The sequence below is a fragment of the Mus musculus genome, chromosome 2 (assembly GCF_000001635.26).
Source record: "Mus musculus strain C57BL/6J chromosome 2, GRCm38.p6 C57BL/6J".
Lineage (NCBI taxonomy): Eukaryota > Metazoa > Chordata > Mammalia > Rodentia > Muridae > Mus > Mus musculus.
In genome coordinates, this window is record NC_000068.7 from 50,802,370 (window position 1) to 50,826,562 (window position 24,193).

At 41.1% G+C, this 24,193-nt stretch overlaps 1 long non-coding RNA gene across 1 annotated transcript in view; it reads left to right on the forward strand.

Annotated features, from left to right (window-relative positions):
* Gm32232 overlaps window positions 1–12,061 on the forward strand; it is a 58,502-nt gene extending 46,441 nt beyond the window's left edge. The window contains exon 4 of the long non-coding RNA XR_866197.2: window positions 11,815–12,061. This is a non-coding gene — a long non-coding RNA (predicted gene, 32232). The remainder of the gene's footprint in view (window positions 1–11,814) is intronic.
* The last annotated feature ends 12,132 nt before the right edge of the window (window positions 12,062–24,193 follow it).

The following is a 24,193-nucleotide window of genomic DNA, read 5'->3' on the forward strand; positions in this document are numbered from 1 at the left end:
TTAGTTACTGTGAAATATACAATATCTTATTTATTACCATAGCTATATTAAATAAGAATCAAGACAGGGTCTCTTTTGGCTTCTTTCTCTGTTGTCTGAGTCACCATAGCATATTACAGGGTAGATTTGAGCCTGATCCAGTCTATCCATGTAGACACAGCATAACTAACAGAATACCTGGCCTTAACAGACATGGATCAGAGATATGATCCTTTAGCTGCAGACCAAATAAGTTGGGGTAAATACAGGTCAGGGCTCACTAAGAGTCACACTGCCATTTTACCCTTTGGCAACCTCATATGGAGTCGTTGACATTTCTTTGTCTTTGTTGTTTAAACAACATTAAGTGCCTATAAGATGGACTTAGTACAGGAAGGTTTACAGAGAGTTCTAATATCCAAGCCCTTTCCTTCTTGGACTTTTGCAACATCTCTTCAAAAGTCACTTTTACCATGTCCACTGTGATAGTTTTTTTTAATTGAAAATTAATTAAAAAATTTAAAATTTGATCACTTTTCCACAAGGGATAAGTTTGCCTTCTGGGCACACAACTGTATGTTCTAACAATCTTCCATGGGGTGACTCATACGGAAATCCGATGCGGATAACCACCCCTGAATAATAATTTTTAGGTCCTTCTTTACCTAATGCTCGTGTTCCTTAGCAGGAATGCAGTCATGTGGGTGAGAACATGCCAACTGGAAGGCAATTGGTTTGTTTTTCTAGCAGACTGGCTTTATTAGGAGGCCCCTAATGTGTTACACGTTTTGTTACAAAGTGTGACAATTTATGGTGCATTTTGGGGATTTCAGAAAAGGGAGAGATCTTGCAAATTATTATCTGTGACAGAATTATAATTTTACAAATGATTAATCTCAATCATCCGTCTCTTTTCTCTCTTGGGTTAAGCGAGAAAATTATATCCTACAAAATTAGCTGTCAAAATGTGAACCTGTGGTTTGGAGTATTTGTACATGAAGAAAACGGAGAGAAGATCTTTATTAATGAGCTGGGTTAAATAAATAGAAAGGTTACTGCAGGAAATGCGAGATGCACTGCTCTGCTGGACCAAGTGCTTCACACATTCTCAGCAGTCAGTAATATTTACCAATTCGGGTCAGGACAGTATGTCTAGCACGTGTTTATGAGCATACCCTGTCATCTACATGTGAAGTGCCCCATTTGGACTGGGTGTAAAAGACAGTGTGATGTTACTGTCCATTGTCATTGGAATACTAGTGACTAGAAATATAAATGTTAACAATAGAATTCCTGGAACAGTATTTGAAAATGGAGAAAATTGGGCACATATCCTCAGACCAGTGTTTATGTCAGAGGGTAGTGGTTTGGGGAAGGGGAGATTATTTGAATAGAATATTACAAAACATATCGAGAATCATGTAACAAACCAAGCAGTCTTGATCAAGCTCAGCCACTTCCCCAGTTATTATTGCTGTGCAGCCTGGGGACAAGAAACTCTAGGGAACTCATGCCCCAATGGGGTATGTCTACCACTTTGTCTTGTAATTGTGTGTGTGTGTGTGTGTGTGTGTGTGTGTGTGTGTGTGTAATCTCCCAAGTAGTTAAACTGCAGACTCAAATCTGAAAGGATCATAGATGGATTAAAACAAACGAAGAATTAAGAACATTTATAGAGAAGAAAATAGGAGGGTGTACTGAATAGAGCCAATGACGAAGAATACCTGGCTCATCAACTGTGCTGTTTTACACCTAAACAATTCATGTCCTGATGGATGTTTTAATCTATGAAAAGAGCAGGAGCCTTTATGTTTCCAAGCTCACACAATAGTGAGGAAGAAACAAAACAAAGCTGAAAGACAGAGCCATTGTGAAGGGTGACTTTGTCTGTGGCTGCTCCTATATAATGTGATCCTGTATTTTCTAATTCTTGCCTGTGCCTAGTGATCCTCATAGCTTTATTTTAAAAAAATGAAAATTTAAAAACTGGAGGCTTGGATTCTACCATACTTTTTTTTTTTAATTCTAAACTTGTCAGAACCTCCAAGACTCAGTATATTTGAAAATTGCACAGGTCTCCACAAAGGTGGCCTGGACTGAGGATCCCTGGCTGAGGACGGGCTGTCCTTTGTTCTGAGGGGGGCAGGAGAAATGCTCAGTTGGCCCCCTTTGCACCTTTCATTTCAATCTGCATCTTAGCTGAAGGAATAGAGGCACCCAAATGAGGTACCTCACCAAAACAGGAGTTGGTCATAAGGATATGCGTCTTAGGACTGCAACCTGTCATAACAGAAGGCCACTCTGGAGGTCACATTCAAGTTCCTTCTCTTCCCCTAGTCATGTGGCTGCATGAGTGCCCCTCCTTCCCTTCCTCCCTCCTCCTTTCTTCCTTCTCTCTTTCCTTTTTTCTTCACTCTTTTTTTTCTATCTTCCAATGCCAACGATTCCTAAATTATCCCATATCTAGTTACATGGCTGGGTTTTTCTCTTCAGTTTCTATTTCTTTGCTCTTTATATTCTGGCTTTGGGGGGGGTCAAAGCTGGACTCTAATTTTTGCTTTCCAGCTTCCATTTTCTCCTGACCCATGAGGACTGTCTTAGCTCTTTACCATGATGACCATCTCTTTAGCTCATTACCTTCTTCAATATCAAGAGAGACTCTTCCTTACTCAGCCCATTGTTTCTCAAATGGCTGCATCTTAGTTTACTGCTAAAACACCAAGGGTCAAGTGTCCTCTATAACACAGTCAATCCAGGACTTGGTCTGGGAGTCAAGATGAACAAAGCCTGGCCGCCTCAGGAAGATCTCTTCAGAACTATGGTAGGTACTTGGCATGTCATAGACTATGTCTCACCATCTGCTGTGGATTTGGGCTTTTTAATCGACAGTTAAATGTCTCATCTTCTAGTTTTTTGTAGTTCTAAGACTACGGTGCATTTTTAGGTTGTGAACCTGTCAGTATAATGGCCTTACTTTTAATGTCCAAAGCTGCCTGTTCCATTGATTGTATATTTATAGTCTTTGTCTTTTTGCCATTGTTATTTCTTCTTTCTCCCTCCTTTTTCTCTTGACTCTTCTTTTCATCCTTTCCTCGCTTCTTTTCAAAAGAGGAAAAAAGGCTCATTGGGGACTATTTCATGTGCTATCACATGTGATATGAAAATCATAAAGACATATTTAGTGCCACCAAGAGGCTCACACTTGAGTACGAAGCCATTATGTTCAAACTGTGCTTGCTCCTCAAGTGACTTTTCCTTCTTCTCTTTCAAAGTTTGCTAATTTCTTATTACTTCCTTACTTCGGGGTGGAAAACATAAGAAACAGATGCCAATGTTTCTTTTTGCCTTTTGTAACTGCTTAAAGTCATTGCACTGATGTCTGTGTGGCCAGGAAATCGAGAGCAATGGGCGCATACCCCTGAGGACAGGAGAGAAAGGAGAAAGAGTCTGCAACAGCTGGGGAAAGTGTATCCTCAGAATTGTGAAGAGCTTGTCCTTCCTGTGCAGTTCCCTATGGAGATGAGTCATCTCAGAACAAACCATTGTGAACTGTTCAAAGAGATTCCCAGTCTCCCCACAGCCCCAAAATAAGCAGAGTCCTTTCACCCAAAGCTCTTGTTTATGCTAGATCACTTGTAGGGACTAAGAAATGAGTGTCCAGAGAATCATACTACTGGGTTTCTCCACAGAAACAAGCACAGAGTATTTATGTTGAGGAATGGGAGAGAACTTTATGCTAGCTGGGCAAGGGATGGCTTAGAATGACATTTAAAGGCAAAGAAGACACATATATCTATTCTTGTAGGACTAGGATGAACTGTTTGTAAACTCTGAAATCCAAAATGACCCAAAAGACACAGCCTGACATGATGGCCTGTGAAAGAATCTCACATATATGATCATTAACAGGATCATAGAGTAGTTTAGTAGTGCGTACAAATGAGTTTTGCATCCAAATGGTGATCCTGTCTCTGATATCTCTTTTTGTATAGACAGATATTCAAAAAGCTTGAAAAGTAGCCCACATTTCTGGCTTGAAGAATTTCATATAAGGGCTATTCACCCTGTACATGCAAAAGATATGACGGAAGTGCAGCCATTTCTAATGGCAGTCGCTCTAACACACTCTCCATCCATGTGAGAGTTGGTGATTGAGTCCAACAGAAATGCTGGCTTCTAGTGTGAATCTGTACTGTGTTTCTATGGCACTGCAGTTAAACTAGCACAAGAGACTAGAGAAAAAGCACACTGCAGAGCTACATGCTATGGAAGGCATTTTTGAAGCCTCAGGAGAGAAGCCATTGAGGGTTGGGCTCTGCTCCCAGGAGGTAGGGCTCGGTTCCTCACTGTTCCCACATCCGTTTGGTTGTCTGGCTAATTCACATCCCTGGAAATGTGACTTTGCTTCTTCTTTTGAGAAACAAAGGAAGTACTCCGTGGAAATTCTGGGTGTATTGATTTTGTCCATGAAGAGGTGTTCATAATTTATTAAATATCTTGTTAGATGCATGTGTCATCAATAATTTACTTGGATAAACAAACTGCATTTGCTCTGTGCCTAAAACATCCATGATGGTGGTTATTTTCTATGTTTCAAAAATCATCCCTGGGATAAATGTTGTCTAATTCCCTCATAATATAGGTACTGTTAAATACAAAGGCATGGGTAGCATGGTAGGCGCTGTGGATAAGGGATGAGTAATGGGCGAGGTTCTTCTATTCAGAGAGAAGACAGTACTGTGGAGGAAGTCCATCATCACACAGACCTGCAAAGGTTATGGGAGATGCTACCAATGTCATGAGTGGTGTGTTGAAGGTTATTAGCATTTGTCACCCTGAATATGACATTTGTCAGGAAGATAATTAAGAATTTGAGGGAATGTGAAATCATTAGGGGCAGGAACAGTTCTGCCTCCCATCTTATCTACCCATAGCAGGATATAAATGTCCCCTGGAGACAGTTGAACTCCTCACTCTTTACCCATTGCCCCAAGGAAAGGAGAGTGACTCTGACCACAAAAGATAGGGAGTCTCTTCGAAGAAGGTTGACCCAAACTAGTCCTCACTAAAACACCTTTCTCCTGCCAGAGTTTTATAATATCTGTTCTTTCATTTTTCCTATCTTATCATTTCCCAAAGCCCAAACCTTCTTCTTTTTTTCTTTGAATCTATGTGCATGTAGATCCAAATAAAAACTGCATGTCTCTTTTCTGTTAATCTGTCTTTTGATAACTACATTTGCAGGCCGCTAGAGAAAAAGTTAGGTGCTAGAAAGCATTGCCTCCTTGGGAGACAGTGTTTCATGGGATACTGAAAGCCGTGGGCTTGTTATATGGAAGATAAGCTCAAGAAATGGAGACACGTCATGAGAAATGAAAAGTTGAGTGAAAAGAGGAGCAAAGTTCTGAAGAATGAGCAAGGGCCAGTGCGCCCTCCCTCCCTCCCTCCCTCCCTCCCCCCCCCCTCTCTCTCTCTCTCGTACCCTTTTATGCTTAGTCATTTCTTATGTGTTACCATTCTAAGAACCTTACTAGTGGCATTTAAACCATGATTGCACAAAGCTCTTTGGTACTAGCAACTGACATGGGAAATAAAAGCAAGTGCTATCACATGTTCCATGTAGATATAATGTACAATTTTGAGCACCCCCTACATATGAAACGCTACACCATAACTTCTGTGGTCTTAGAATGATTATGGCGCTAACTTTCATCTTGTTCAAAGCAAATATTTTTGCCAGTATCCATCTCTATATCCACAGTTATTGTTTCTTGGACATAAAAGTTAAAGAATCTACACTGTTTACACAGCTAATTTCTTATATTTTTGGTTGTGAGCCTAGCCTTTCATGACTGAGCCATCTCTCCAACCCGCTAATTTCTTTACTTAATTAGTTCACTGTAGTTAGTGCTTCCCCTGCATAACTGTGGACTATAGTCTAGTGTCTTCCTCGTCTTAATGATAAAAATATTAACTCTTACCGCATTACTTAGGTAACAGTAAAAAATCAACATTGATGTCACATCTTACTTGGGTTCGCTGTTCTGATCCATCCATAGACGTATAGTCTCCAAAGCAGCAGCATCTCCGTTACAAGCTCATGGAGACAGAGTGATCAGGTACAGCCAAGCAAAATGGCTATCTGCTGTGCACGGTGCCACACTCTTCCCTTCACTCTCAAGTTCTCACTACCTCTACCATATGGCTTTTTGAGTACCTTAGGGTTAGGATTTTTTTTTCTGATAGAAATAGGCTCCAATTCTCTTTCTACTCATCTTTAATGATTGCGATTACTGAAAAAGCTACACAGCCAAAGCTATTCCAAGAGTTTGTTTTGATTGTTTAATTTAAATGCTGCCTTCTCTCACACAAAGCTGAGTTTGAACAGAGTAAAATTGAATTAGATCATAGGCAAAACATGGTATAGATATACAGGCCTCACAGACACACACATGGATCTATTTGAATAGAACATTATATAGAAGAGAAAAAGAGTGACAGATCTTTACCAAAAATAAAGTCTTTTTTTTTTTTAATGTAAGTTAGAGGACACAAGTTTAATTTTCCTCCTTTACATTTGAACTGGACAGGACAACATGTTTCCTAAGATAAGTATTAAGATGAAAAGAAGTAGCTACTTAACAATGGAGAAACTGTGTCACTCCGGCCTTAATCACTGTGAGCACTACTAATGATGAAGTCTGTTGATATGAAGGACCTGCAGACAAGTGCCGGGCATATACTGTACATCTGAGGTATTCTTTCTCAACCCAACATCCCTGGACTAAGCTGGAGAAAAAAGTAAAAGAAAAAAAACAGGTAAAGTCGATCTTGAGCACTTTACAAAAGAAACCTTCTTCCAAAGGCCAGTGTTATTCAAGCAAGGTAAGTCTGGAGTTTAGTCAGCAGCAATCCATCACTGTCAGGTTCTCGGTCTTCACAGATGGACTGCAATTATGTAAGATGTTAACTGGGAGATCTAGGCCAAGCATAGGCAGTGGGATGTCTGCAAGCTTTTGTGAATCTGAAATTGTTCCAATTTAAGTTTCTTTTAACTAAGAAAAGATGTGAGTGCTATTTTATCTCAAACAACCAGATTCTTTATTTGCAAAAGGTTTTGCAAGCCGATGCAGAACATAGTGCATAGGTGTTGGCTCTTTGTACTGTGCCAGGTGCTGTGCTGTCTTGGCATAATACTCACATTTACAATATAGGCGCTGAATACAATCCCTATTCCCATTCAACAGATGAGACAATTAGACGAGTGACATGACTTGCTAGATGTGCCCCTACTGATAAATGCTACACAACACTCACAAGATGTATCATTGGCTAAGAGACTGGTACATTTAAAACTAATGGAAGAGACCATTAAAACTAAATTAATGCTACATTAAAACCGTAGAATTGAATGTTGAAAATCAAGAATTTTTACTGTGTAGCGTATTCAATTATGAAGAGAACCCATTTTCTAAATGATTGTACTTTTGTGTGTATTTGCTACAAAAATTTAAAAAATGCATTGTGCCTGGGGTTTCTTTCCATCAGCTCTTCCCCTTCGGACTCTTGATTTCTGATATAGAAACTCAAGCAACTGTGCATTATCTCCAGCAAGTAATTCTGCCCAGTTCCCAATCCCACTCTGCTCTGTGCACAGAGGGAGCTCATTGTACAGGACAGCCCCCAATAGGAACTGTGGCTGGGCCGCTCTGCTCAATCAGCAATGTTGGTCTGAATCAATCGTTCCTGGGGTTGAAATTTACATTTGAAAAAGTATATTCTAAGTATCACAGACACAACTCTTAAAAGAAAAAACAGTCCAGAGATATGCCCAGTTTCTTGTTATGTGTGTTTTGTTTTGTTTTCTGTTGTGAAATTTAATATTTGGTTTAAATATTTTCATTCTGAACGGATCCAATTAATTAATTCAGTAGTACTTTTATCTTTGCCTAAGTACTTTCAGAGAGGAAATAACACACACACACACACACAGAGAGAGAGAGAGAGAGAGAGAGAGAGAGAGAGAGAGAGAGAGAGCTCTCAGAGCAAATTAACAGGACAAAATGGATCCATCTGTGTTGACACCTTATGTGTTTCAGTCCCAGATTCCCCTTAACTCCTATCTTTTGTAAGCCCCTGATTGTGCTCTATGAGTGTTTGCCAGAATTGCTATAACTCCAAGCCTCTTCAAACACAACCCTGCTGTTTGCCTCACTGGCTTGCAGTAGCTGTTTACACAACATGCAGATAAATAGAAAACCCGTTCTGCTTATTTTCAGCACACACATTAGCAAAACAGAAGTTAATGAAGGACACCAGCAAAGGAAGACAGTGTGTTTAAGAAAATGCTTTTCCGCAGGAGGGGAAAGAAATGTCTGCCTGTGAGACTGGAGGGCTTATCACTAATGCAGAGTCTCTCTCCAGCCTGGGACTTTGTCTTCCTCCCTCCCACAAGCTGCTCTTTCAAGCCTGATGGTTTGCTTTGTAGTCTTCCCTGCTCTGGAAGGGAGTGCTGGAGCCGGAGAGTTCATTAGAGGTGTTTCACAGTCGCTCAGATCCCAGGGTCTCTGTCTCATCTTCTCAGATCATGCTGCTCATGGAGGGTCTTTCTTTATTTTGTTTCTTATCCGTGCACTGCCAGAAGTCTACAAAGCCCAGCCTCCTGCCTGTCTCCATTCATACCAGAGGAATGCTAGCACAATTCAAAGTGTGTCCTGTGCCTGTGGGCAGTTTCTGGCTGCAAATCAGCTTATTGTATTTTTTTAAAAATTCAACATATTCTTGAGAATGTGGCATTGAAGATGAAAATCTTAATTCTGAGAAGCATATTACAAAAAGGGATGAATAAAATAAAGAGATAAGAGAGAAAGCAGGAAGAGAGAATAGAACAAAGAGAAAACAGACAAATGGCAAGGGAGATGATCAGGATGGATAATGTTGTCCGGAGAGCTGATCGGTGGGAATCAAGTCTTCCTTAAGCATTGAATTGATTTCTGTACATTTGTTTCTTTTCAAAAAACCTTTCTTCAAAGCCAATCAGGATTGCTAATGTGTCAGTCTCATTTTGGTCTCAGGAAGCAAAGCTAAGCCGAGGGTTGTTAAGGGCTTTGTAAATCAGGAGTCAGAACCCATTCTCCACCAAGTGGTCCTTTCTCTCTCCTCTTTCCTGAATGTGGACCCTTGATTGGAGCAACTTCTTCTAATCAGATGGTCTGCTTTGAACCCCCGGCTTTCTGCCTAGTAAACCAACATCCATTGATGATTTTATCACTGACTTTTTTTCTGTGGTTGAAGATGGTCATTTGCAGTGTTCACAGGAGCCGCCTGCTCAAAGAGAACATGGTTAATGCTATTTAATGAGAACTGTACATTTTTATGGATCCAGAGAGGAATTCATCTCATTTTCCCACTGATGAAATGAAACTTCTGACACCCCCTAGGACATTGGGATGAAAAACAGACTGAACACTCTGACTTGGAAACTTCTAAGTTCACATGTCTGCCTGAATGGAGCTTTTGGTTCACTGAATCTTCGTTACGTTCAATTCTCACAAAGTCCAAGACAAATGTCAGGGCAGGTGATGTAGAAACTGCCCACAGATGCTCTTTCTCATGAGAATTTGAGAACTCCCCAGAGGCTGCTGTTACTTGCCTAGAGTGCCTGCCATTTGTACATCTAGGTGTAAAGTTAGGACAAGAATTTATGTGAGGGCAGCCCTACAGCCACATGAGAATATGTGGTATAGAACACAGGGATGGGGGTTTGTCGTCAAATGTTTGCAGAAGCAAGGAGTGATATGGGTTCAGATGAATAGAAGGAGCTCAAACTAAATGCTGCCCTTTGATGCAATCTTTTCTGACATAGTCTGTTTCCTCTGGAGCCAACGATGCACTGATGCACTCCTGGGTCCCTCTGGGGTGATGCTGCCGTTCTAATATGCTGCCCTGCTTTGTTCCAGTTGCTGTGCTTTTCCTGTCGTTTTCTCCCCCTTATCTGCACTCCCTATCTTAGACTGGGGAGCTCTTACACTGTGCATTTGCAATTCTGTTAGTTTTCCTCTGCAGCCAAATGTGCTCCCATTCTTGTTCACCAAGTATTAATAAAAAGGGTATGTGCCCAGCAGGGGATCACATTCTCATTTATCTCTGGGCAGAAATGTGAAGAGGGGAACGGTCTGATGGTCATTATCTTAACCTTGTGTGACTGCAGACACTCTGAAGTCCTGGAAGAGACGTGTAGACCAGGAAACCCTCATTACATTTTTCTTTGAGCACCAGACTGTTGAGCAGGTCCCCAGTCCATTTCTTAGCTAGAACACGTCACAATAAATAAATATAAGGTTATTTTGTAGTCCAGACAATTGAGCTTCCTAACTTAAGGGCCGAGAGGCATACAAGTTCCATGCTCTCAGTGGGAGTTACATACTACAAGTATCCTTCTCTGAAATTCCTCCCTCCCTCCCTCCCTCCCTCCCTCCCTCCACCCCATTAAAAAGAAACATTAAAGGTGACCACAGTGCACCTCTCCTGTGAGGTCCTACCCTTCCTATGAGAGGAAGCAAGCCCTACATGGCTGCCTCGATAGTATGTCTTCAGGGCCAGCATTTTCACATTCAGTTTCTCTGCAAACCAAATTCAAACAGAAGTGGAAGGAAAGGGGATGAGTGTATTGATATTATCCTCAACATGATTATAAATAATTCTGAGACTTTAGTCTCCCAAGGAGAACCCTGATGGCACAGTGAATAGCAATCACACACATGTGAGGCCATTCAGTTGTGTTCTCTCTCTCTCTCTCTCTCTCTCTCTCTCTCTCTCTCTCTCTCTCTCTCTCAACTAGTTCCACACTTAAAAAGTCTTTTAAGCATTTCTGAAGATGCAAGTGAATTTCATCAATAGACAGCAAGGACCAGATTATTTTTAGTCTAAGGATCTTAAAGTAATAAGATGAATCAAATTATTCTGGCTGCTCCCTCATGACCACATATCTTAACTCAGTAGAAAAGCAAGGGAAAGGGAAAGAGACAAGCTCTGGTCACCAGCTCCTATTCTGAAGAGCTGGTGGGCAGCTAGTAAAAGCCTTGGCTGAATACTGATGCCAAGGAGAGGGTGCCATAGAGGGAAGGGTATATGGCAGATGTGGAAAGGTGTAATAGGAAAGAGGCTAGAAATCGAAGTATTAGAGGTACTGTTCTCACAGGCCACACAGTTTGAAAAGAGATTTGATGGTTAGAATAGGGTAGACAGAAATAGATAAGGACCTGCATCAAAATGCTAAACCAGCTGGTTCTCTGGGGTTACTTCTCACAGAAATAATGCTGGCGCTCATGGGTTTCCATGCCATTCTTCCTGGCTGTTTGAAGGGTTTCTTCATAGACTAGGGGAGTGGTGAAGTCCCTGTCTCTTTTGGCCTGCAGGGGTGTTGTCCATCTACCATCAGAGGACTTCTAGACTCCTTCTTTCCCTTCTAGGCTAGTAGATGCCATTCTTTCTGGAGGTCCACACGCTCCTTACAGACCTCTCCATCTTCAGGCTACAAGAGCTAGTGCAGGAGTCTGTGCTCTGAAGGAAATGCTGAAGGGTGAACTTGTTCGTCAGCTGAATGTCAAAGTGAAACCGAGGAGTTGCTTGTAACAGGAAGCAGAACATAAAGGGTGATAATAAAAACAGAGGCTTCGATAAACAGGAAAAACTAGTCAGGGAGTGTGAAGGGGAGATGTTAGTGCACTGGGGATACTAAAAAGCAAGGTGAGAAAGATGTTCAATGTGTTTTAGACTAACAAAAACAGAAGTGGCATATTCTGTATGCAGCTATAGTTTTGCTTCTGATCCTAGGACCTAGCAGGATGCCAGATGCCCAGACTTGTTGGAGTCTCTGCCTTGTGCCTGATGCAACTGCTTTGCAATAGTCGGCGTGAAGTGATGATTCTGGAACCACAGAAAACTGAGTGCCTGTGAATGATCCCAAGTGTCTTTGCTGTCTCCATTGCAGTGGGCCAAGTGTGGTAGGCAAGTCGCTTTGGATGCTAAATAAATTTCAGAAAGAAATCATGACTCGCTCTCTGTCTCTGTGTCTCTGTCTCTCTCTGTCTCTCTTCTTCAGATGTTATCTAGAGTTTTTCTCCACATGGAGGTGCAAGCCTCCATTTACTTAAACACTAATGACTTTATTCAATGGGGTATGGGAAATCTGGATACGGCCCCAAAAGCATCCTCAGGACCTCAGTCCTTGCCATGGTTTGGAGCACTTTCTAGAAAGCCACTAACTGGCTGATCATTCAGTTTCTCCTCCTCCTCCTCCTCCTCCTCCTCCTCCTCCTCCTCCTCCTCCTCCTCCTTTGTTTCCTTTTGGGTTTTTCTGAGTCAGGGTTTCTCTGTATAGCCCTGAGTGTCCTGGAACTCACTTTGTAGATCAGGCTGGCCTCGAACTCAGAAATCCGCCTGCCTCTGCCTCCCGAGGGCTGGGATTAAAGGTGTGTGCCACCAGCCCGGCTCAACCATTCAGTTTCTTGTTTGCCCTTGCTACTGAGGAGTTGCAGTCGTGCTTAAGGGAGCGAGCTTGCAACACGGCTGGATCAATAACAAGCAGTAACTACTGAAGTGGTCACAGACCCACATGCCTCATGCCAGCATTCCTGAGATATGAAATGCTTGGGAATATTGGATGGAAGAAAGAGTGTCAGGAGGGGTGGTTTGGTTTGGTTTTTGTTTTTGTTTTTTTTTTTAAATTGGATATTTTCTTTATTTACATTTCATATGATTTTCCCTTTCCAGGTCTTCCCTTTGGAAACCCCCTATTACATCCCCCCTCCCCTTGCCTCTATGGGAGTGCTCATCCACCCACCCACCCACCTGCCCACTCCCATCTTCCCACCCTGGCATTCCCCTACACTGGGGCATTGAACTCCCATCAGGCCCAAGGGCCGCTCCTCCCACTGATGTCCAACAAGGCCATCCTCTGCCAGATGTGGCCAGCTATGGGTCTGGAGGGGTGTTCTTAACCTGCAAAGATATTAGGAGGTAACTAAATACAAAAATGGGTGGTCTGAGTGTTTATCCCAGGATCAAGACAAAACACCTTCTTCCAGGAATTTTGGAGGCTGTCTGTTGATGTTCTCTGAGTATCAGGGGTCAGAGAGAGCCACAGAGTAGCCATTAGCTCAGCAGCTACAGCCATCAGGAGCTACTGTTCTGTGAGATTTCTGGAATCTTCCTGGCCACAGTTTCCCTCAGCAGCTGGATGTTTCAGTGTCTTTGAATAGCAATCTTGGCACTGAAACATCTGTGGAGCTATGTTTGATGTGTTGATCCCTAAGAGCCATTTATCACCGTTCCTGGCTGTTTCTCACACTTCCTGCTCAGAAACGACATTTGATAGCAATTAGGAAGACTGAACCTTTGAACCATGCAGTTCACCCACAGTGGCACATGTAGGCTCTGAGCCTGGGGCTCTGAAGGGTACAGAGGAATGTGAACTCCTTATATTCCACTCTCTGTAAAATGTGGCAGGTCCAACAGAGGAGATGAGAGAAACAAACAGAACTAGCCAATCTCCCGAGGCTAGAAATTCAGCAACACATTCTCCCAAAGATGAAAGCTACAGACTAGGGGTAGCCCACCCCGGTGAAGGCTCTTGCCTGGGGCCTTGCTTTAGGAACTGGTCCTTGAGCCTCGTAAATAGATGCTTTGCAAAAGAATACAACTGGGACGTGCTTTGGTTTTTTGGGGTTTTGTTTTGTTTTGTTTTGTTTTGTATTGTTTTCCAGAACTGGGGAGAGGGCGTTGATTGAAAGTGTTTGACACACTTTATTTTAAAATTCTTTTTATTTTTACTTTTTACTAATTTCACAGTTTATAGTTTTGTTGACATTTTTATGTTACCAAAGTAGATTTTTATTTTATATATTTACAGTTATATCCCCAATCTTCTGGACAACTGTGCATACTGAATAGTTGCCACTGAACAATTGGTTGACTGATTCCAGAATGATACAAGTGCCCAAGTGCAAGTCAGGGCATTGCAGCTATGAGCAATTGTCAAACTTCCACTTTACCTGCCTCCTCTTGGCTCAACAGCTGCTGCCTGGCTAATGAGGTGGGGTTGAAACGTGTCTCTCTCTTTACTGTAGGAGTCTCTATAGGATTTGCTTGACTGGTCTGCTTAATTTAGCTAAGCGTCATGTTTGCCCAGCACATTGCATGGGGCATGCACAGGTTAAAAATGGAATGAATGAGGAAGCCAAGGCTCGCTTAGCTCAGATACCAGTCTCACTCCCCTGTCTTGTGTGATCACTTCAGACCGCTGCGAATGCTCTGTGCTCTTGTGGCTGACTTCTAACATGGGAGAGGGGTGCAGAACAGCACCTAATGACCTCAGAGGGAGGGTGGAAATGTAGATGAGCTGTGCTCCAGGGAAGAGAGAGGTGATGGAGGAAAGAACTCATCAAAGAATGCATCTTCAACCTGAACTTACCTATGTTCTCTGCATACGTAGCTTATTATCACTGCCATGTAAAGGATAGCTCTGATTGACCATATATGGGCACAGAAGCATGATGACGATAAATCTTAGAACAGGAACTCATTTTGTGACCTCCAGTTACACCCATCAATCCAACTAAATCTCCTTCCTCTATGGTTCCCAGGGATTCCTGGGACGTAAAGTGCCCGCAAGTGCTTGCTCCGGTTATGGGACCAATGGGCTAACAAATGTACATCCCTTGTTCTGGTAAACAACGTTTCTATGTGGCAATCAAGTTGCAAATGGAAATATTTGCAGTGCTCTTATGACTCAGGATAATTGCATCTACAATGCTTTAAAGCATAGTCAGAGTTCAGAGACCTCCACAGAGGTCTTAGTCAACCCTTGGCCAGGGTCTTCCAATATTAGAAGCAATGTACAGTTTCTCAAGAGTACCTAGGGAGTGGTGAGAGAGGACAATACAACAGAGCTGCTTGCTTTATTTAGAGAGAAGCCAATGCCACTGCTAGGGATTGACTGTGTCAGTCAAGTTCTTGCACTGGAATTTGAATCCTCAGTGAAACCAAGTTAGAAGATGAAGCTTAAGGAGACATATTATGTCATAAGGGCTCCTCTCGTGGATGGCTTACTGTAATCATGGGAGTGGGTCAGTCATTTCAAGAGTGGTTCTTGTCTCTCCTATATTTGTTTTCTTGCATTGTGATTTCTTCTATCATGCAGTAAACAAGACTATTGTTTTATGTAGCTTCTCCACCTCTCTATTTTCAGTGGTCAGAAATAGCCTTCAAACGAGAGAAAAGAGATGCCAAGCATCTGGGAACGGCTATCAGTCCCTGTTTTCCTTGTCTTTCTGGTTAACTACTCTACTTACAGTCGTGGCTGGGCCATAAGTCCCTTTGCTCCTAGCCCTCACTCTAGTACCTTGTCTGTCTATGTAACTATGTAATACAGCAATAACACTCTATTAAGTGCTGAGGGACAATATGACCTTGTGTTTTATTCTGAGTCAATGCTTTGACTCATAGAACCAGTGGGGAGTGTAATAGGCCCCAGATCTTAGTAGAACTGATGCTATCTATATTAGAGGCACCATTCTGACCTTAAGCCCAGCACATAGGCCTCAGTACCTGACAATATGGGAACAGAGACCTAATCCATCAGGGACCTGGTCCATATTTCTATGTTCCAGGAAAGTCTCTATGTGTACTCATCTTGCTTTTTGCCTTCTGCAGTTCTACTTCTTACTGACTGAAGTGTGTCATCAAGGAGGTGGGTTTTGTGCATAAAAGACAAAGAACTGTGATGATTGGTGCTACATGATTTGAGCAAGGTCCCCATGTAGCTGTTGGCCAGTGATGAAGACTTTGTTTTCTGTTTTAAGAGTGTCCGTGTATTCCCTGGTGGGTTTACCGACCATGAACAGGAGTTGACAATACCTTTCCTCATATGTTTAGAATGTAAATTGGCAAAGACAAGACAATAGTGGAAGTCATGTATGCAAAAGCTTAGTTTCTAGGGAGAAGCATCTATTTCACAGAATCTCCAAAATCTCTACTCTTGGTTTTAATCACAGGACCCTAAAGCCTTCTGAAATCAACAAAGCTGGGAAGTGATATCACCTTAGACCTCCCTTTCGGACTTAATTTTATTTTAAGTGACTTTTCTTGCTTGAAAAGATTTCTTTCTTTTCTTCCCTTCCTATTTTTTATTATGTTGGAAATTATAATTCAGTCCTCAGTCAGGGACGGGTGTTGGGGGTGGGTGGAGAAAGGAAAATAAAATTGGCCAAATGGATATCTCAAGCTTACAAAAACTAAGTCAATACATCTCGATTAAAACTAGGAATCCTTCCAATGTTTACATTGGATTTGCTTCCAAATGTTGCCATCTTAATGGGTTGTAAATAAATTGGGAGGAACACAGCACTGGAACATTTTAAACACGTAGGATACTAACATCTGAAGACAAGAAACAAAATGTGCAGGAACAAGCCAATTTTCTGTTTTTTAAAAACATACATAATCTGGCGTGCAGTTAATCTAGTGTTTTGAGAGAAAGAAGGCAAAAAGTGGGCCTACATAAAAAGAGACTTGAGAGTTGGGTTGTGTCCATGGCTTCTTGAGAAACAAGAATTAGATGCTTCTATATTATGGAAACTCCTGCTCATATTGATTGCATATATAGCTAGGAGTTGCTAGCGTGGGGACCTACTGCTATCAGGTTTCTGGAAAGCAACAGGGGGAGGGGAGGGATTCTTCAGTCTGGAGTGGCCAGGATGAAGAACAGAGGTCAACTGAGCCATGAAGGGAAAAGGGTGTTTCCAGATGTACTTAAAGTGAGAACCATGGCCAGCTACACTGGATCTTGCATATTCTAATTATCTATCAAGAAGTTTCACTCAGTCAGTGATGTAAGTAACAGAAACCATCATTTCCTTTCACGTCGAGGCCTGTCTTACTTCAAATGAGTGTAAGTTATGGGAACCAGGATTGCTTGAGTAACAAAAAGAAAATGTAAAAAATAAAAATACAGAGACAAGAGCCAGTTTGCATTTTGTTCACAGATCTGGCACGTTGTTAGAAATGATTTTTCAAATAATTATCAAGAGGAGAAAGTTCGTGAAGAGAACTGGACACTTTCCATCCCCTATGGACTCTGAGTTAACGCCAAACTTCCTCACTTGGAACCATGACTGAGAGGAAACACTGTCTAGAAGCCACACCGAGTATTTATGTTTATTAAATTTAACTTCTGGGTTTCATGAGAATGAGTATATGTTAGGTTCGTGGATGTTGGACCTGCATGCATGTCTGAGCAGTATTTGTGCAGTGCCCTTGGAGGCAAGAAAAATGTGTCAGATTTCCTAGAACTGTAGTTACAGAGGGTCTCGAGCTGCCATATTGGGGCTGGGAAAAGAATTTACATCCCGTGCTAGAACAGGCAAGGCTCTTAACCACTGAGCTACCTCTCCAACACCACTGAAGCCATTTATTTTCTAAGGAAAATACCCCATATAGAGTGTCTCTCCTTTGGAATGTTTGATGACTAGAGTCTACATTTTGCAAATTATGATTTGCACTGCTTACTCTTATTTTTGAAATACAAGGCTAAGGTAGGGAAAGCTTATTCATGTCTGTAACTATTATAATTTTTTAATTCACTTCTGATGTAAGACTAGTATAATTGTTGTACTAAAATAATGTTAATGATTATTTAATATTTTAGTGACTGCTTATTTTAGGACCCAAAGGTAAATAAAACAATAAACACACATGCATATAGGTAATTTTTTCTATTTACTTCGTTGTACTAAAAAATAATGTTAATGATTATTTAATATTTTAGTGACTGCTTATTTTAGGACCCAAAGGTAGATAAAACAATAAACACACATGCATATATGTACATTTTTTCTATTTACTTCATTTTAATAGTTTATTTTTCAAAACTCTACATGGTTTCCTTAGATATAGCATCTGAATTCTTTTGCAGAGTAATAGTGACCAGAAATATTGAGTAAAAATACAATACAGGCAATTTTTTAATAATATTTTTATTCTTTGAAAATTTTGCATACATATATAAAATATCTTGAATTTATCTACCTTTTCCCTCTAACTCACTATGGGGCCTCAATATATCTCTTTCTCAAATTTGTGCCAACAAGGACAAACTGTGCTGTGGTGATTTTTCTCTTCTGCTAAGAACAGACTGAATGATTTGGAATTTTATAAGAATATAATAGCGATTAATTTGTAGATAAGGAACATTCAGGTCTGCATTTTAATGTTCAATACCATGGCACATTCACATAAAGATTTCCTTGAAACAGTCGTTATTTCCCTAAGAATTTCTGACCCCCCCTTCTCTACAAAGTGTCCACAAACTTCCAAAGGGAAAAGCTAATGCTATTGTGCATCCCGCCCCCCTTGGGTTAGGTGTCCTTTTTTAGATGACCAGGCATTATGTCAAGCCTGGTCATCAAGTTGTTCTTCATTTGTCCCTGGCTGAGTGATTCTTTGGAGAGGTTAGTTAGACTAAAAATATGAAGCCTTGAAATGAAATCATCTTTCAAAGGGAGACAAAATGTCAGTATCTTGTCAAATCTGATTTCCCAAATCAGATATCAGAAAGAAATTTTTTTTTTACTGATGTCTTTTTTTTTTTTTTTTGAACACCACATCATGATCTGCAACACAACTTTAGAATAGCAGTGAACCTGAAAGGGTTCATAGGAACACATGGCTTAGAAATCAGTGCCCTGTTGATATCTATTTTTCCATATATCTATCTCCCTACATATACCTACATAGATACATATAGATATAGATATGCCTTTTTCTTTAAAGGTTATAACCACAGGTTATTAAAATATAAACATACCTTGTAATTGATAGGTGGTGTTGATACAGAACAAACTTCTTGTTCCTTACTATGTAGTAAATTTAGCTAATTTTGATATTTTTGATGATGAGAAAAGAAAAAGGAAGCCACAAAAATTTTGGCCAGCAAGGAAAGGTGGTAAAGGAGCCTGTCGCCAAACTTGAGCCAAAACTGAGAACCTGAGTATAATTCCTGGAACCCACATGGTCAAAGAAGAGAGCTCCTTCAAGTTGCCCTCTGACCTCTATACTAGTGCTATGGATGTGTACATATACATGTGTGCAAATGCACACACACACACACACACACACACACACACACACACACACACACACACAAAATATAAATAAGTCTCTCTTAAAATCACATAAGAACAAGTCACAATATAAAGTGACATTGGAGATGGAAAGTTCCCAGAGTGAAGCATTGTTCCCACCACTGTATCCCACCTTCAATAACAATTATCCCTCTTCCAGAACTGTGCTGTTTATATTTTCCTCAAGATACACCAGAGTCAAAAATACTGTGTGACATTTTTGATGAAAGGAAGTTTGGAGTTTAATGAGAAAGGGAGTAGGAAAGTTACATGTCTCTTCCCACAATTTTCAAGCCATGAATAGGCACTAAGTAAATAAATCTTCGGTTTTAGATAAAACAGAAGCCAGGAATTATTGCTGTGCATGCAGCAGTGGAGAATCTCCATAGGAGGTTTTTTGTTTGTTTGTTTTTAACTGTTTTGCAACATCAAATATGAGCCTCTGTGTTCTCAAATCCAATTTCTTCATGTACACGACCGTGTGAAGACATTGAAGTAACCTTGGCTTTCTCCCTTAAAGAGAAATGGTGAGGCCTGCATTGTCTCTTTCTACAGGGATCCATTGAGGGTTGTGTGAGGAAAGGATTCTGGTGTTTATCTGTTTTTTCTAGAGCGTTCTGTGGAAAACAATGTCCTGTCTGCACCAAAAGATGAAACTGGCAAGATGTGCAGGCAGAAAACAGACCACATAGGCTTTCCGTTGACATTGTCTTTGTGTTGACCGAGAAGTGAGTGAGTGTGTACCATTGAGCTTCCCAGCCCAACCATGTGTCTATTGCTCCTCCATAGCACTGTCACTAAGACTAGCCTCTCTGGACATTTATGTGGCTTCATGGATCTATTCAGTCTTTAAGGTCTATTTAAATCTTGCATGTTTAGAATCATATAGACAAAAAACTTTTGGACTCTAGTGTGTTCTACATTTGATTACAAAATATTACCATCTTTGGTATCTAGAGGATATTTCCCTTTGAATGAGGAAACCTACATGTAGGTTTTTAAGAAACCCAGTTTCCACCAGAGCCAAAGTCCTGGAAGATAGGCCTTGAAATGGAGGCATGTTCATCACCTTACTCTGTACCTAGTGGTACCCATGTCCCTCCCTCAGGTTCATCTCTGCAGTACATTAGAAATGGCAGCTGATGCAGCCTTACAGAGCAAGCACATTTTTCAAACACTCGCTCTCCAGGACGTAACACAGTCCCAAAACAGGGAGTTTGCCTCATTCCAAGTCAAAGATTCTGTCTGCTTGCTTGTCCAGCTCAACAAAAGAATTTTGATCAGAGTTCAGTGTAGGGAGTGTAGCATCAACCCTGGGGCTGGAAGAAGGGAAGCTGCATGATTAGCAAATGGGAAAAGCTTTCTGAAGCCCAGAGAAAGTCTTTCCACAGCCAATTAGACAAATCACCCTAAAGGGGAAACATATTTCCTTCTTGAAGCCTGCCAGCATCCAATATTTCCCAATTAGTTCAAAGAATACAGCCACATATGTGGGCCAAACTGTGCTACATCCTTTGGAAGTCCTATATCAATGACTAGAATCTCTTTGATTTTATGAATCAGTTTAATGCTGTATATGAATATGCCTTCCCTTGAAAAAGCAGAGAGCCATCTAATGGGAGACCAAAAAGCCAATTCTCCCACTGAAAATGCACAGCAGGACAGATGTTTTAACACCAGTGTACCAAAATGGACAAAATGATGAGTACAAATTGAAATGCCAGAGTTCCAATTTGGCACACCTTTGACCTAAATCCCACCCAAAGCGCTATGTAAAACACCCTTTCTACCATTAGGAAGGTTGCTGTGTTTAATAATAAGGCAAGGTACCAGATTAAATCTGCATGTCAGATGAACTAGGAACAAGCCATTCATGTGAATGTGTCTCAAGTAACTTGGATCACAATTTATTCCTCATTTGCCTGAAACTTCATTTTAACATGTACTATATTTAATCTAGCGACATAACCTAGGAAAGGGTAAGATGCCATAGGTTGGAAACATGAAAGCACACTCGCACACATAATTAATGCTGCCTGGCAAACGTCCCACTTAGAATTTCTAACTTGGAGGACAGGTCACTAGAATAGCTGTTAATGGTCAGGTGCAGATTCCATCTAGAACTGCTAGAGGCTTCATTCATCTAGAGACAAGAAAAGAAGTGGCAGAAAGGCCACTGCTTCGCCATGACCATATGCTTCCTTGTTCTTTTTCTTCTTTTCCTAAGTCACCTCTCTTGCCTGGTAGTTAGCTGGTCCTCTTTTCTTTCTCTTTTGTCAACGTCATTTACAAAACACTTAGCCAAGTGATATTAGAGTTCCACAGAACATATTGCAACTTAATTCTGTGTGTGATATTTTTAAGTGTGTGAGAAGAGATTCTCATTTTCACAAATGTTTTATCCTCTTCATATGTTAAAGCTAGAAAGCCTATGTCTAACCTAGGCTTTCATTGCTGTGAAGAGACACACGATGACCATGGCAACTCTTGTAAAGGAAAGCATGTAATTGGGAGTGGCTTACAGTGTCAGAGGTTTTAGTCCATTATCATCATGGCAAGAAGCGTGTAAGCATGCAGGCAGACAGGGTGCAGGAGAAGGAGCTGAGAATTCTACATCTTAATCTGCAGGCAGCAGGAGACTGTATGTCACAGTGGGCATAGCTTGAGCGTATAAGACATCAAAGCCCTTCATTCATCAAGGCCACACCCCCTCAAACAAGGCCACACTAATAGTGCCACTCCCTTATGGGCCTATGGGGACCATTTTATTTTAAACCAAATCTTGTCTTTCTCAAAAATCATTAAATTCTTTCCCATTACGGTTTCATGGGATGCAATGATGCTTTCTTGTTGGTATGTGGAGTGATACACAGCAAGAGCTAGAGTTAGCACTGCAGTGATGATCCTGGCCTTATACTGCTGTGTCATGCCTCTGCTAGAGTCTTCTGTGACTAAGAGTACATTACAATCTACTTGGTTACTGTTTCCAATACAAACAACTCTTCTATCTTTTCTGTCATTTCACTCAGCGTCCATAGGAGCCACAGTAGTGCTGGCTGTGGCTACAGACTCACCTCAGCAGAACATTGCAGGGAGAAGATTCAAATAGATTTCTGATTTCTCTCCAATTTTTGGCTTGACCTTTCATTAAAGACTGGGTAGCTAGGAAATTTCTCTTGGAACATCCTTTTCTCACTTGGGAATGGGGGAAGATGATGGTACCTACTGCAAGTATGACTGCGACCGTGACACAGAATACAGGGGCAGATTCTCAGCCCAGGATCCAGCACGAATCAAGCCCTTAACAACCATCATTCACTTCCCCAGTCACAGAAAAAGAACTACTTGCTGTTTGCCCTACGCATGGATTTCCACCAGAAACCACACACTCAGCCATTTCAACTTGGAAAGAAATATTTCAAGCATTTCCTGTTAGAGGAAGATATAATATCCCATGAAGTAAACAGACGATTTGAGCCAATTATCTTACAAAGCCAGCAAAACAAGCCCATTCTTATTGTTCAGGACTCCAGTCAAGTTTTTCCAACAGTCTCCCACAGTGGTGAGAGTAGTTAGACTACACATTATGTATAGATGTTCTCTCTTTCTCTCCTGTCCCTCCAAAGTATTCAAATGTGTCTGGGCTATTTTATATGGGTTATTTAAACAACTGTATCCAATTACACTAGTGAGTCATTTAATGATAATTAAATGTGTGGGTAGCAATGGTACAGTGCTATTTCTCTGTACAGCGGCATCTCTTGGTAGCACTACCTCCCTTGTACTCTCAAGGTTTCTTTCACTATTCTACACCCTCAGTTTTTCATGTCTTTGTAATTCTCTGACAAAAAAAAAAAAAAAAAAAAAAAACCTAGTAAAATTACCCCCTATACACTGGGACAGGCCATCCAGGGCCAAAATGGCCCGTCGCTATGATTCTTCCCTACATATCTATTAAACTTCTCATTTTCTAGGACAACACATCAATTGTGGTATTAATGGAAATAAACTTAACTAATTCAATAGAAAGTTTGCTAGACCGATGGCCAAGGGAATCTAGGCTGTGTTTTTTCTTGGCCTTTGCTTCAATCTCCAGCACTGTCGGGGAGGGAGCAAGGGGGGACTGTCAGTCTATTAGACAGTGGAGTCTTCTGAACTTCTGCTCTACTTTGAAGTGGGGTTGTGTGAGAGAATTTTAAGCCATGTGAGCCATGGAGGGTAACCTAAATGTCCCAAATGCTCTCGGCTTCAGGGATCACTCATCTCTTTAATACCAGCTGACGTGGAATGTGCCCTGTCTTGTACTGCTGTGGCAGGTCAGCTTTCTCCTTCTGTCTCTACAAATCCTATGGAATGCGGACATATGGGAGAAATCCACCCAGCAGTGATGCACAGGTTCCCTTTCATCTGTTTCTCTGACTGACTTTTGCTACTTACTCTCTGTTTGGTGATCATACCCTGAGCTGCCGCCATCTTACCCTTATATGGTAAGAGATCAAATGTTGAAATAAAACTAGTTTCCCAAAGTGCATCCCCAGGCTGTGTTGTTTTGTAAAAAATGTACTAAAAATCACTCTAAAATTCAATATTTAGAATCACAACTCAGAATCCAATCCATATACTTTCTAAAAAGAGGTGGTTCCCCGTCTATTCCAAGCCTATGAATGCACCCCATGCCACCCAGAATTCAGCTCCTCCTCCTATTCTACAGCAGTGACAGAAGTGAGCCAGCTAGGTGGTTCCCAGAGTCAACTAGAGGAGCTGGACTGTAGGATAAAAGAACATTTGTGTAAATCAGGTGAATAAAATCTTTTGCCAGAGGGATCCTACACTATGTTGGCCATGGGGTGATGTTTGGCTCTAGAAAACAGGCATCTTGTAGGAACTGCTTCTTAAGTGTATTTTAATGAAAAACAAACAAACAAGCAGGAACCAAAAACATTTTCTCAGGTTAGATGTCTCCTCAAGAGTTGTTCTCTCATTCTCTCTGTTTCCTCTCAGCTCCCAGTATAAAAAGAAGATAGGCATGTAAG